Below are 10,802 nucleotides of genomic sequence, written 5' to 3' on the forward strand. Positions count from 1 at the left end.
AAACAAGCCTCAGAAGAGAAATCATCTCGAAGCTTGCCTTTCTTTGCTGTCATGACATAAATGGTGAATCATTTCTACATATTGTTACATGTGATGAAAAATGGATTCTTTTGACAATTGCAAACATTTGGCACAATCATTGGATAAAGATGAAGTGTTGAAACACAGTCCAAAACCGAATATTCATCAAAAAAAAAAAGCTAGTTGTCTGTTTGGTGGTCCAGCACTGGTATTATCCACTACAGCTTTATGAAACGTGGTCAATCAATCACAGCGGATGTCTACTGCAACTAAATGGATGAAATGATGAGGATGCTTGCAATTAAGCACTTGAGATTGGTAGAGACAGGCCAATCCTCTTGCAATACAAAACTGGACCCCATGTCACACAAACAACACTGCTCAAACTACAGAGGCTGGACTTGGAAACGCTCTCTCATCCACCATATTCACCAGACCTGGCACCAACTGACTGCCACTTCTTCAAGACTTTGGACCACTCCTTGCAAGGAAAAATATTCAATTTTCAACAAGCCGTGGAAAACACCTTTTGTAATTTCATTGCCATTCACTCTCCAGACTTCTTTGTTGCTGGCATAAACAAGCTACCATTAAGATGGCAAAACTGTGTTGATAGTTACTTTTGTTAATTGTACTGCTTCTTGTTTGAGATATAATAAATTAAACTTTTGATTTGAAATCAGATATTTCATATTTAATATAATGATGACAGAATCAGGCTTTTTAGTCTAAAGAAATGAGAAATTCATAATTTATATCTGTATATTGGTTGTAAAATTTCACTTTAGGATTTTGAAGCCATTAGCTATAGTTCCTAAATTTGAACTAATGAGTTGAACTTAAGGCTTTCCTTTAATTCAGAGTCAAGACTATCAATATAAAATGGTTCTTAACCTCTTTTGAGGTTTTTAAAATTTTATATATATAATATATATCATATCATATATATCTATAAGATTTGTTCCATGGGACTTGTATTCCATAAAAGATAACTGAGAGTTATCCCAGACTTGATGATATATAGTAAGATTAAATTATTTCCTGAAAGGTTTAATATTAACTTTGTATAACCTTATAATTTCTGTATGAATCACACCAGTGAGGAAGCTGTAGAAACAGAACCCATGACCAATGACAATTTTTACCACTCCTGGCCCCATAATCTAGTAGTTGGAAAAATGCAGTGAGTGTAAAAATCAAGCCACTTCTCAGTTATACCCTTTCCAGACTATCTTTGTACAGAAATACTTTTATCACCTTAGACATTCTAATAGTTTTCTGCATCTTTTTAATTTGTGACATTGAATTATATCAAGTACATTTTCATTCAGAATCAGCATGATTTCACCTAAGAGAAAGATAATATTTTCTGGAATATATCTCTTAAGACTCTTCCTGATTCTGTATTTGTCATATTGTTTCTAATATTTTAATTTAAAAATTAATGCATTTATCAATCTTTTGATGCAGAGCCATAGTGGTTAGAGCTGTGCATTATCTTTCCTACATAAACCACACCTAGAATACATCAGCTGTCATTTCAAATAGTTCAATAACTTAAAGAAAATTTTCATGTGTTGTTTTCACATTTGTCCCAGCAAATACGGCAACAATGGTTTTCATTAAAACATAAAATAACAAATCTTAGAGTGTTATGATTTCCTTGAATTTTTAAGTAATTCTCTGATCAATGCCAAGTTTATTGGCAATTCTTTTTAAAAAATGATTTGTCTTTATCAAGTTTCTCTGAAGTTCTGAACATATTTTCAGAAAAAATTATCTAGTACTAATTTTACTGACTTGTAATTCAATAATGTTATTAAATTAATAAGCACTACTGGCATAAACAGGTTTAAAAATATAACTGATTCATAGTTAGCTTACAGCTCAGCTTATATGAAAGAGAATACTTGTATAAACAGTAGCTGACTTTTTAAAAAAGGAAATTGAACCATCACCTCACACCATACTCAGAAATCAATTTCCAATAGATTGTAAACTTTTTTTTAGAAAATGATAAAACAGAATATCTGTATAACTTCTGAAGTGGAATGAATTTTTTAAATAATAGCTTACTAACATCCTTCAGTATATCATGGGCAGCATATTTTGTGTAGGGAATGGAAAGCTTAGGTTTACCCATTAGTAATTTTCTTAAGTAGAAGTTTGCTAAGAGACTGTCTACTGTATTTTAGCTTGACTATATTTTATCCCACAAAAGTATTCTTATTACCATTTTCTTAGCTCATGCCTATTAAAATTTAGTAATTTATTTAATAGTTTCTTTTTTACATTGATTCTTATATCCTGACTCATTCCTTCACGATGTAGTTTCATTCTTGGTAAAGTGCATCCTTTAGTAGTTCTTTCAGAGATGTTATTTCTAGCCTCTGTGAAGTAATCTCTAGTTTTGCATGTCTAAAAACATCATTTTTTTCCATTCATTCTTGGATGGTAATTTAGCTGGGTATAGATCACAAGATTGAAAGCTGTTTTTTATGTTTTAAAGAAATTATTTGATTGTGTTCCGATATTTGTTGCAGCTGATGAGCACAATGCTCTTACTCTGATTAGCTTTCCTTCGTAGGTAATCTCTTTTCTTTCTAGTAGCCTACATGATTTTGTCTTCATCTTTGATTTTCTCTATAATTCATCTACATGTATATTTGTTTTTGTGTATTATGCTTAGAATTTGGTATGCTTTTTAAACCAAGGACTCATGTCATCAATTCTGGAAAATACTGGCATTTCTTTAATAATATTACCTTTCCCCTATTTCTCAAATTTTTTTTCTCCTGAAATTCCTGTAAAATATATTTTTGGTTTTTTTTTCCATCCCTGGTTAATATATTCTGTCTCGTCAGTTTCTTAACTTCCTTTCCATATTTTTCTTCCCTTTCTTTATATTACTTCATGCTTTAATTAGATCTTTCTTCCAATTTAGTATTTCTCTTTTACACTTTATTATTTTGATCCATCAATTGAAATTTTACTCCAATAACTACATTTTCTGTTTTATAAGCTTGTTCTTTGAAATGTATGGGGAACTGCAATGCAGCACATCTCCTAAAGTTGAGTTCCTGCAAGAGCTCTAAGGCCTGTGAACCCTTTTGTTCCTTCCATAATATCATCCTCTTGCCTTATGATTTCTGTGCCTTCATTTATCTCTTTGAATATTTTAAACATAACTGAAAGACTCTCTTGTTTATGGAAGTGTTTCTGTCTTGATAGTTTGTTTCCCTGTTATGTTTTTAGTTTCTAACTTCAAAGTCATCTTCAAAGGAAGTTGTTTTCAGAGTTCTATGTCCTCTCGATGGTCAAGTAGTCCCTGTGGAGCTGTTTTATGCTGGCCCCAGGCTGAGGACGCATGGGCCTTGCCAATTGCAGAGAAGTTTTTAGGTGAACTGCACTGGACACAGTGTTTCTGCCTCGTCAAGATTCCTTGAATTTGACTAAGGCCCCAGCAGAGGGCCTCTGTGGTCCCAGGTATACTTTGCTTTTTCTTTGCTTTCCTGGGTCCTTCAGTGCCCCTTGGAAGCAGACCTGTGGTCACAGTCAGTCTGGGAACAGCGCAGTCCTGCTTCTGAAACACACTCTCCCTTCACCTGCCCTTCTAGCCTCTGACGTTCCTGCGCGGCCCACCTGTGTTCACCTTTGCAGTCTCTCGGCCTTTCCTAGGTCTGTTGCCGCCTTTCCTGAGCAGCGGTGTGGACGAGTGAGAGCCCCCGGGCTTTGAGAACAAGCCAATACCTGGTAAGCCCAGGTCACAAACAGGCAGTGGCCACATGGGTTAGTGGATTTTCAGCTGACCCCTGCCCTTGGGGACTTTGGTAACCTCAGGTGCCCCAATGGCTCCATAGCCCCTGGTCACATTTCATCCTAACCGCCATGTGACCCCATTCCTGTCCACACCATCCAACCCAAAATGAGACCCATAGAGGACTCTGATTTTTCACCCCTCACCGTGAAGCTGGACCTCCACTAGGGACCAACCCAGAGCTCCTCTCCAAGGGGTCCTGAGAACAAGAGTGTTAGGGTCTGGCCCTCGGTCCCTCTGCAGCCTCCTTCCACCTCCCTGACATTTCACCTGCATCTCCTGTTCCTTCCCTCACTCCCTCTGCTCACACCACATTCCAGGGCCCCCCAAGCCTGACTTCCAGGAGTCCCAGCTGACCTGCAACTGCACAGGTATGTGTCACTATGTCTGTCACCTGTCATCATAGTGACTGCTGTGGTTGCCTAGGGATCGTGTCCCTGATGCATCAGGGAGCAGGAGTGCTCTTTCAAGCCGTTGGATGGATAGTCCCTGGATCCCAAGATTGCTGGAGGGCCAAATGGGCCGAAGGAACCTCGTCGATGCACTGCTGGATCCATCACCGCCTCACAGGTGTGTAGGTAAGTCTCCCCAAATGGTTGTGGGCCCTGTGACGTGGAGGTCTTGACTGCCTGTGTGTGCATGGGCTACTGTTTTTGATGGTGCTTCTTTGTTGGAGGACAGAACACCCTAGACTCAGGAGCAGCCTTTATGCATGTGTGTTGAATGTGTGTGTGTGTGTGTGTGCATGCGTGTTTGTCTGTTGTGTGTGTTTGGTGCTCGGTGGGAGGAATATGTCTCATGTGCTGCAGGAGGGCTTCTTTTGAGCCAGCTTTCCCTCTGGTGAGCCCCTCCTGTGCTTCCACTTGGGCTGTGTGGCCCGGGGAAATCTGTCATTTTTGTGGTTCCTGCTTAGGTTTGTGAAGGCCTTGGTGGGTTGGGGGACTGACTCAGAACAGGAGGAGGTAGGTATCAGCTCCCCACTGGGAGGGACCACTTTTCCCAACATGAGAGGACCACATCGCAGTTGACAGAAACCCCAGGAGGAACTCATGCTGGACATGCAGGAGAGGTGGAGACCGACGTCAAAGAAGGTCCCCATTCCCCTTTTCCTCTGGTGGTCACATCTATCCTCCTCATGGTTTGAGGAGCAGAGCATAGGGACAGGGACCATTGGGACCATTGGGCTTGAGGGAAGTATAAGCTCCTTGCCAATGAGAAATGCGATGCTAATAAACCATGGCTTGCAATGGCATCACAATTAATCAAAATGTCACCTGTGGTTGTTTGTGATAAAGTACCAATTGAAGAAAGTGCCTTGGGGCTCAAGTGGCTGATTCAATTCACAATTATGACAATAATGATGACTCTAAGTAGTAGATATGAAATGAATTCTTTAGAGTGCATTTCAATGCTCGCAGAGAGAAAAATGACAAATTCAAGTCCATTGACTCTCAGCTCAAATCATGGTGTGAGATCCAGAGGGCTTCCATAAAAGCCCTAAAGGAATCTTTTATTTCTTGTAGACACAGGGCAGACATTGCTGAAAATCAAACACAAAATTCAATTGTGTAGGTTGCTAAAATGCAACAATCAGCTGAATTCACAGTCTAAGTTTCTTATTTGAAATTTTAGATACTGAGTAAAAATGGGATCCTAAGACTTGGAACAGGGAAGGCTGAATTCACATCAGAAATAGAGGCCAGAAGACAATAGAATATCATTAAGTGTCAAAAGAAAAAACTATCCACCCACAATTCTTTTTTTTCCTCTCTTTTTTGAGATAGGGTCTGACTCTGTTGCCCAACCTACTAGAGTACAATGGTGTCTTCATAGTCACTAAAACTTCAAACTGCTAGGCTCAAGCAATCTTGCTGCTTCAGCCTCCTGAGTAGCTGGGGCAGGCATTTGCCACCACACCCAACTAATTTTTCTATTTTTGTAAAGATGGGGTCTTACTATGTTGCCCAGGCTGGTCTTGAGCTCCTGACCTCAAGTGATCTTCTTGCCTCAGCCTCCCAAAGTGCTAGGATTTTAGGTGTGAGCCACTCTGCCCAGCCCTCCACCCAGAATTCTGTATCCAGAAAAAATATTCTTCAAAAATTAAAACCAAAAAAAAAGATATTTTCAGGGGAAAAAAACCTGAGAGGATTTATCAAGCTGAAAGGAATTGATAGCATATGAAAACTCAGGCCTATGGGTGCCTTAGTCCATTTTCTGTTGCTACAACTGAATGTCACAGACTGGGTAATTTATAAAGAATAGAGTTTTATGGAGCTTATGGTTCTGGAGGCTGGGAAGTCCAAGAGCATGACACCAGCATCTAGTGAGGGCCTTCCTGCTGCATCATGACGTGGCAGGAGGCATTACCTGGTGAGACAGAGCAAGTGTGGGTGTTGGCTCAGGTCTCTCTTCCTATTCTTATAAAGCTACCAGTCCCATCACAGAGGCCCCACCCTGACGAATTTATCTAATCCTAATTACCTCCCACAGGCCTCACCTCCAATCAACATATGAATTTGAGGATAAAGTTTTCAAAACAAGAAATTTGGGAGACAAACCATAAAAATGGGAAAGAATAAAAAGCAGAAAAAATGGGAAATTTGTGTGTAAATATAAAAAAATACATGTGTTTTCTTTTTTAATTTTGCAAAGGACATATGACTGTTAAAAGCAAATATTAAAGCATTATATTTTGGAGCTTATATGATGCAAAATGTATGACAACAAAATCACAAAAGATGAGCGGTGACAAATGGAACTCTCCTGTTACAAGGTTCTCATCTTTTACTTGAAGCGGTTCTGAATTACTTCCCAGTAGATCATGAAGGATACTGCAGCTCGGAGCGGCGATCAGGGCAGGACGCGTGGGCGGGCGTGGAGAGGTCCGGACGTGGACGGGGCACGGGCGCCGACAGCCACCCGAGGGCGCCCAGGGAGCGCGCGGCCCGCAGCCCCGCCCCGCCCCGCAGGGCATGGGGCGCGCCGCGGCCGCCTGAAGCCGGGCCGGCCGGGCCACTCGCAGGCTGCCGCGGGCTCTCGCCGGGCCGGCCCAGGCGGGAAGGCAGTAGCGGACGCCGCGCTGCGAGCTTCCCGGGACCGATAGGAGGCCTGGAGATGTCCTGTCTGCGTCGCCTCCTGCTCAGATACCTGTTCCCGGCCCTCCTGCTTCACGGGCTGGGAGAGGGGTCTGCCCTCCTTCATCCAGACGGCAGATCCCATCCTAGGTCCTTAGAGAAAAGTGCCTGGAGGGTTTCAAGGAGTCACAGTGCCATCACATGTTGAAACATCTCCACAATGGCACACGGATCACTGTGCAGATGCCGCCTGCCATTGAGGGCCGCTGGGTCTCCACGGGCTGTGAAGTGAGGTCAGGCCCAGAGTACATCACAAGGTCTCACACATTCGACCACAGTAACACCCTCAAGGCCCACCAGTTTTATTATGGCAGCAACCGCTGCACAAACCCCACCGACACGCTCATCATCCCGGGCAAGATCCGCCTCCGCCAGGCCTCCCGGATCATCCGAGGGGGCACCGAAGCCGACTCCCAGCTGCACAACGTCCAGGTTATCTGCCACACGGAGGCGGCGGCAGAGAAGCTCGGCAGGCTGGGGAACCGCACCTGCCCGGGCTTCCTCAAAGCCGGCGGCCCCTGGGTGCGGGACGTGGCCTAGCCCTGTGGCGGGAGGAGAACGGCCGCGAGTGCACCAAGGCCGTGAACTTTGCCGTGCACGAGCTCCAGCTCATCAGGGTGGAGAAGCGGTACCTGCACCACAACCTGGACCACCTTGCCGAGGAGCTCGTCCCTGGCGACATTCACACCGACGCCACCCAGAAGTTGTTCGACCGGCCGTGCAGTTTCTAGCCCCGCTGCGAAATGCCAAGTGAATCACATGAAGGTCACCCCCATGGATGCGGCCACAGCCTCGCTCCACAACGTCTTCAAGTGGAATGAGTGGGGTGCTGAGGGCTCCTGGCAGCTGGGCCTCCAGCAGGATGCGATGCACACCAAGGGCTGTGTGGCCCTGGGAATCAAACTACCTCTCTTGGAGTATGAGATCTTCAAAATGCAGCAGGATGCCCGGGGGCGCTATCTGCTGTTCAACAGCCAGAGGCCCGGCGACGGCTCCAGCCCCGACCGGCCAGAGAAGAGAGCCACGTCCCACCAGATGCCCCTGGTCCAGCGTGCCTCCTTCTCGCCCAGAGCTGAAGACCTCTCGGAAGCCGGCGGAAGCCGCCTGTATGGCCCGGCCCCTCGTGTGGCACCTGGGCCCTGCTGCCCTCTGGGCTCGCCTGCCTGTTGGCTCTGCCGCAGTGGAACATCCTCAGAAGTTTTTAGAAAGTCATGTTTTTTCAAGCCAGGATTCCTTACAACTTACAGATTTTCTTTACCAAAAGGACATTTATTCTTTTGATGCACTTGAATGCCCGAAAACTGCCATCCCCTTTCTCCTCTCCCTCCCTCCCTGCCCTGAGTCATGAACAGCCAGTGTTTGAAGTTTCTGCTTTGATCTCCTTCCAGCCAGATCCCTGGCCTGAGCCACTTGGCAGCAGTAACTGCACTTTAAGACAGCAGAGGGTTTCGGGCTAGCGTGTAGGGTAGCAGGGCTGGGAGCGAGGGGCTCTTATTTTTTTCCTCTTTATTATATTTCTGAGTTGAACTTAGAAGAAACAAATATCAAGCTACAGCTTTTCCTGCCCTTTTACTGTGGTTGCATCCTGTCCTGAAACTGGTTTACTCTCTGAGTTGTATATGCTGGAATTCGATGCAGAGTTGATCTGTGACTGGGATCCAGACACCTTTTATTAACAAGAGACGTGGTGTAGATATGTACATATGAAGACACATGGCTGAACCACCTTCACAACCTCTATACAAAACAGGAGAGAATCAAGCTTTCATTTCAGAAAGGTTGAGTGGAAAAGTATTTGTAAAGTTTCAAAGTAATTTAAGCTAAAAAAAATCTTGGAGTAGGGAAGACTTTTCAAAGAATGGTTGAAAGACCCAGAAACATAAAATAGAAGATAAAAGATTGATAGACCAAAATATATAAAAATTGAAATTTTATGCATAGTTATAAAACTGCATAAAGTCAAAAGACATAGCAATATAAGGTAAATATAGAAATTACAAGGAAATATATTCAGCAAAGGCTTGGAAACAATCTATTGACAAAAGACTGTTAAATTATGATGAATTCATTTGTTCAATATCAAGCAGCTGATATACCAAGGTAGTTCCCTATAAACAGATATGGGAAAAATTAAGATATAGAAAGAAAAAAGGAAAACATACACTGGGGAAAGTACTCTCCATTCAATAAATGGTGCTGGGAAAACTTGATAGGCACATGTGGAAAAACAAAAAAAAAAACCTAAACTGGATCCTTATCTCTCACTATATACAAAAATTAACACAAGATGGGTAAGATGTAAACGTAAGAGCTGAAACCATAAAAATTCTAGAAGAAAACATAGGAAAAATTATTCTGGACATTGGCCTAGGCAAAGAATTTATGCCTAAGAACCCAAGAGCATATACAACTACAAAAATAGTATTTAACTAAACTAAAAAGTTTCTACACAGTAAAGGAAATAATCAACAGAGTAAACAGATAACCTACAGAATGGAAGAATATATTCACAAACTATATGTGCAAGAAAGGGCTAATATCCAGAACTTAAACAGATCAATAAGAAAAAAAAAAAAAACTCCATCAAAAAGTGGGCAAAAGACAGGAACAGATTTTTTCAAAAGAAGGTAGACAAATGGCTAACATATGAAAAAATGTTCAATATCACTAATCATCAGAGAAATGCAAATTAAAACCACAATGAGATAACAACTTAGCCCTGTCAGAATGGCCATTATTTAAAAGTCAGAAAATGGATGTTGGCGTGGATGCGGTGAAAAGGGAATGCTTATACACTGTTGGTGGGAATATAAATTAGTACAGCCTCTATGAAAAAAAAAATATGGAGATTCCTCAGAGAACTAAATGTAGACCTACCATCCAATCCAGCAATTCCACTACTGGGTATCTACTCAAAGTAAAATTAGTCATTTTATAAAAAAGACACCTACACCGAATGTTTATCACAGCACAATTCACAATTGCAAAGATATGGAATCAATCTAAGTGCCCATCAATTGATGAGTGGATAAAGAAAATATGGCATATACATATACCATGGAGTACTGGTCAGCCATAAAAAGGAATGAAATAGTGTCTTTTGTGGCAACTTGGATTGAACTAGAGACCATTATCCTAAGTGAAGTATCTCAGGAATGGAAGAACAAATGCCACATGTTTTCACATATGAGTGGGAGTTAAATGAGGGACATATATATTCATAAAGCAGTGGAATAGACATTGAAAACTAAACAGGGGGAGGTGGGGAGGGGGTGAGGGATAAAAATCTACCTATCAGGTACAATGTACACCATTCTCATGACAGGTACACTAAAAGCTCTCACTTAGGCATTATATAATTCATTCATGTAACAAAAAACACTTGTACCCCTAAATCTTCTGAAATAAAAAAAAGAAAAAGAAAAAAAGGACACAAGATAGAATAGTATATATAACACACTACTCGCTATGTATGTAGTTGTCTACATATATGATTTTGATATTTATAGGTATATCTTTATATGCATAGACTATCTGTGATAGTACAAATAAGAAACTGGTAATGAGTGTTTCTGGGAAGGAGTTCTGGAGAGACACTAGATGCTGAAGATTGGGGTGGGGGTAGTAAGAAGATAGGCATGTTTAACTAAATTCTCTTTACTACATTTCATATTTGGAACTAAGCAAGTGTTTTACATAATCAAAATTAGTTAATATTTTAAAGAACTTACATGAGAATTTTTAATGGGGATTAAGAATTTTACATCTATATATTCAGTTGTGCTTCTCCCTGCAGGAAGTTGTTTCTAAGTGAGGTCCTATGCAAACCC

General features: G+C 41.9%; 1 pseudogene; it reads left to right on the forward strand.

Annotated features, from left to right (window-relative positions):
* Positions 1-6,949: 6,949 nt before the first annotated feature.
* On the forward strand, positions 6,950-8,192 carry LOC123649023 (annotated as a pseudogene).
* The last annotated feature ends 2,610 nt before the right edge of the window (positions 8,193-10,802 follow it).

This window comes from Lemur catta, chromosome 13 (genome assembly GCF_020740605.2).
Source record: "Lemur catta isolate mLemCat1 chromosome 13, mLemCat1.pri, whole genome shotgun sequence".
NCBI classification, from domain to species: domain Eukaryota; kingdom Metazoa; phylum Chordata; class Mammalia; order Primates; family Lemuridae; genus Lemur; species Lemur catta.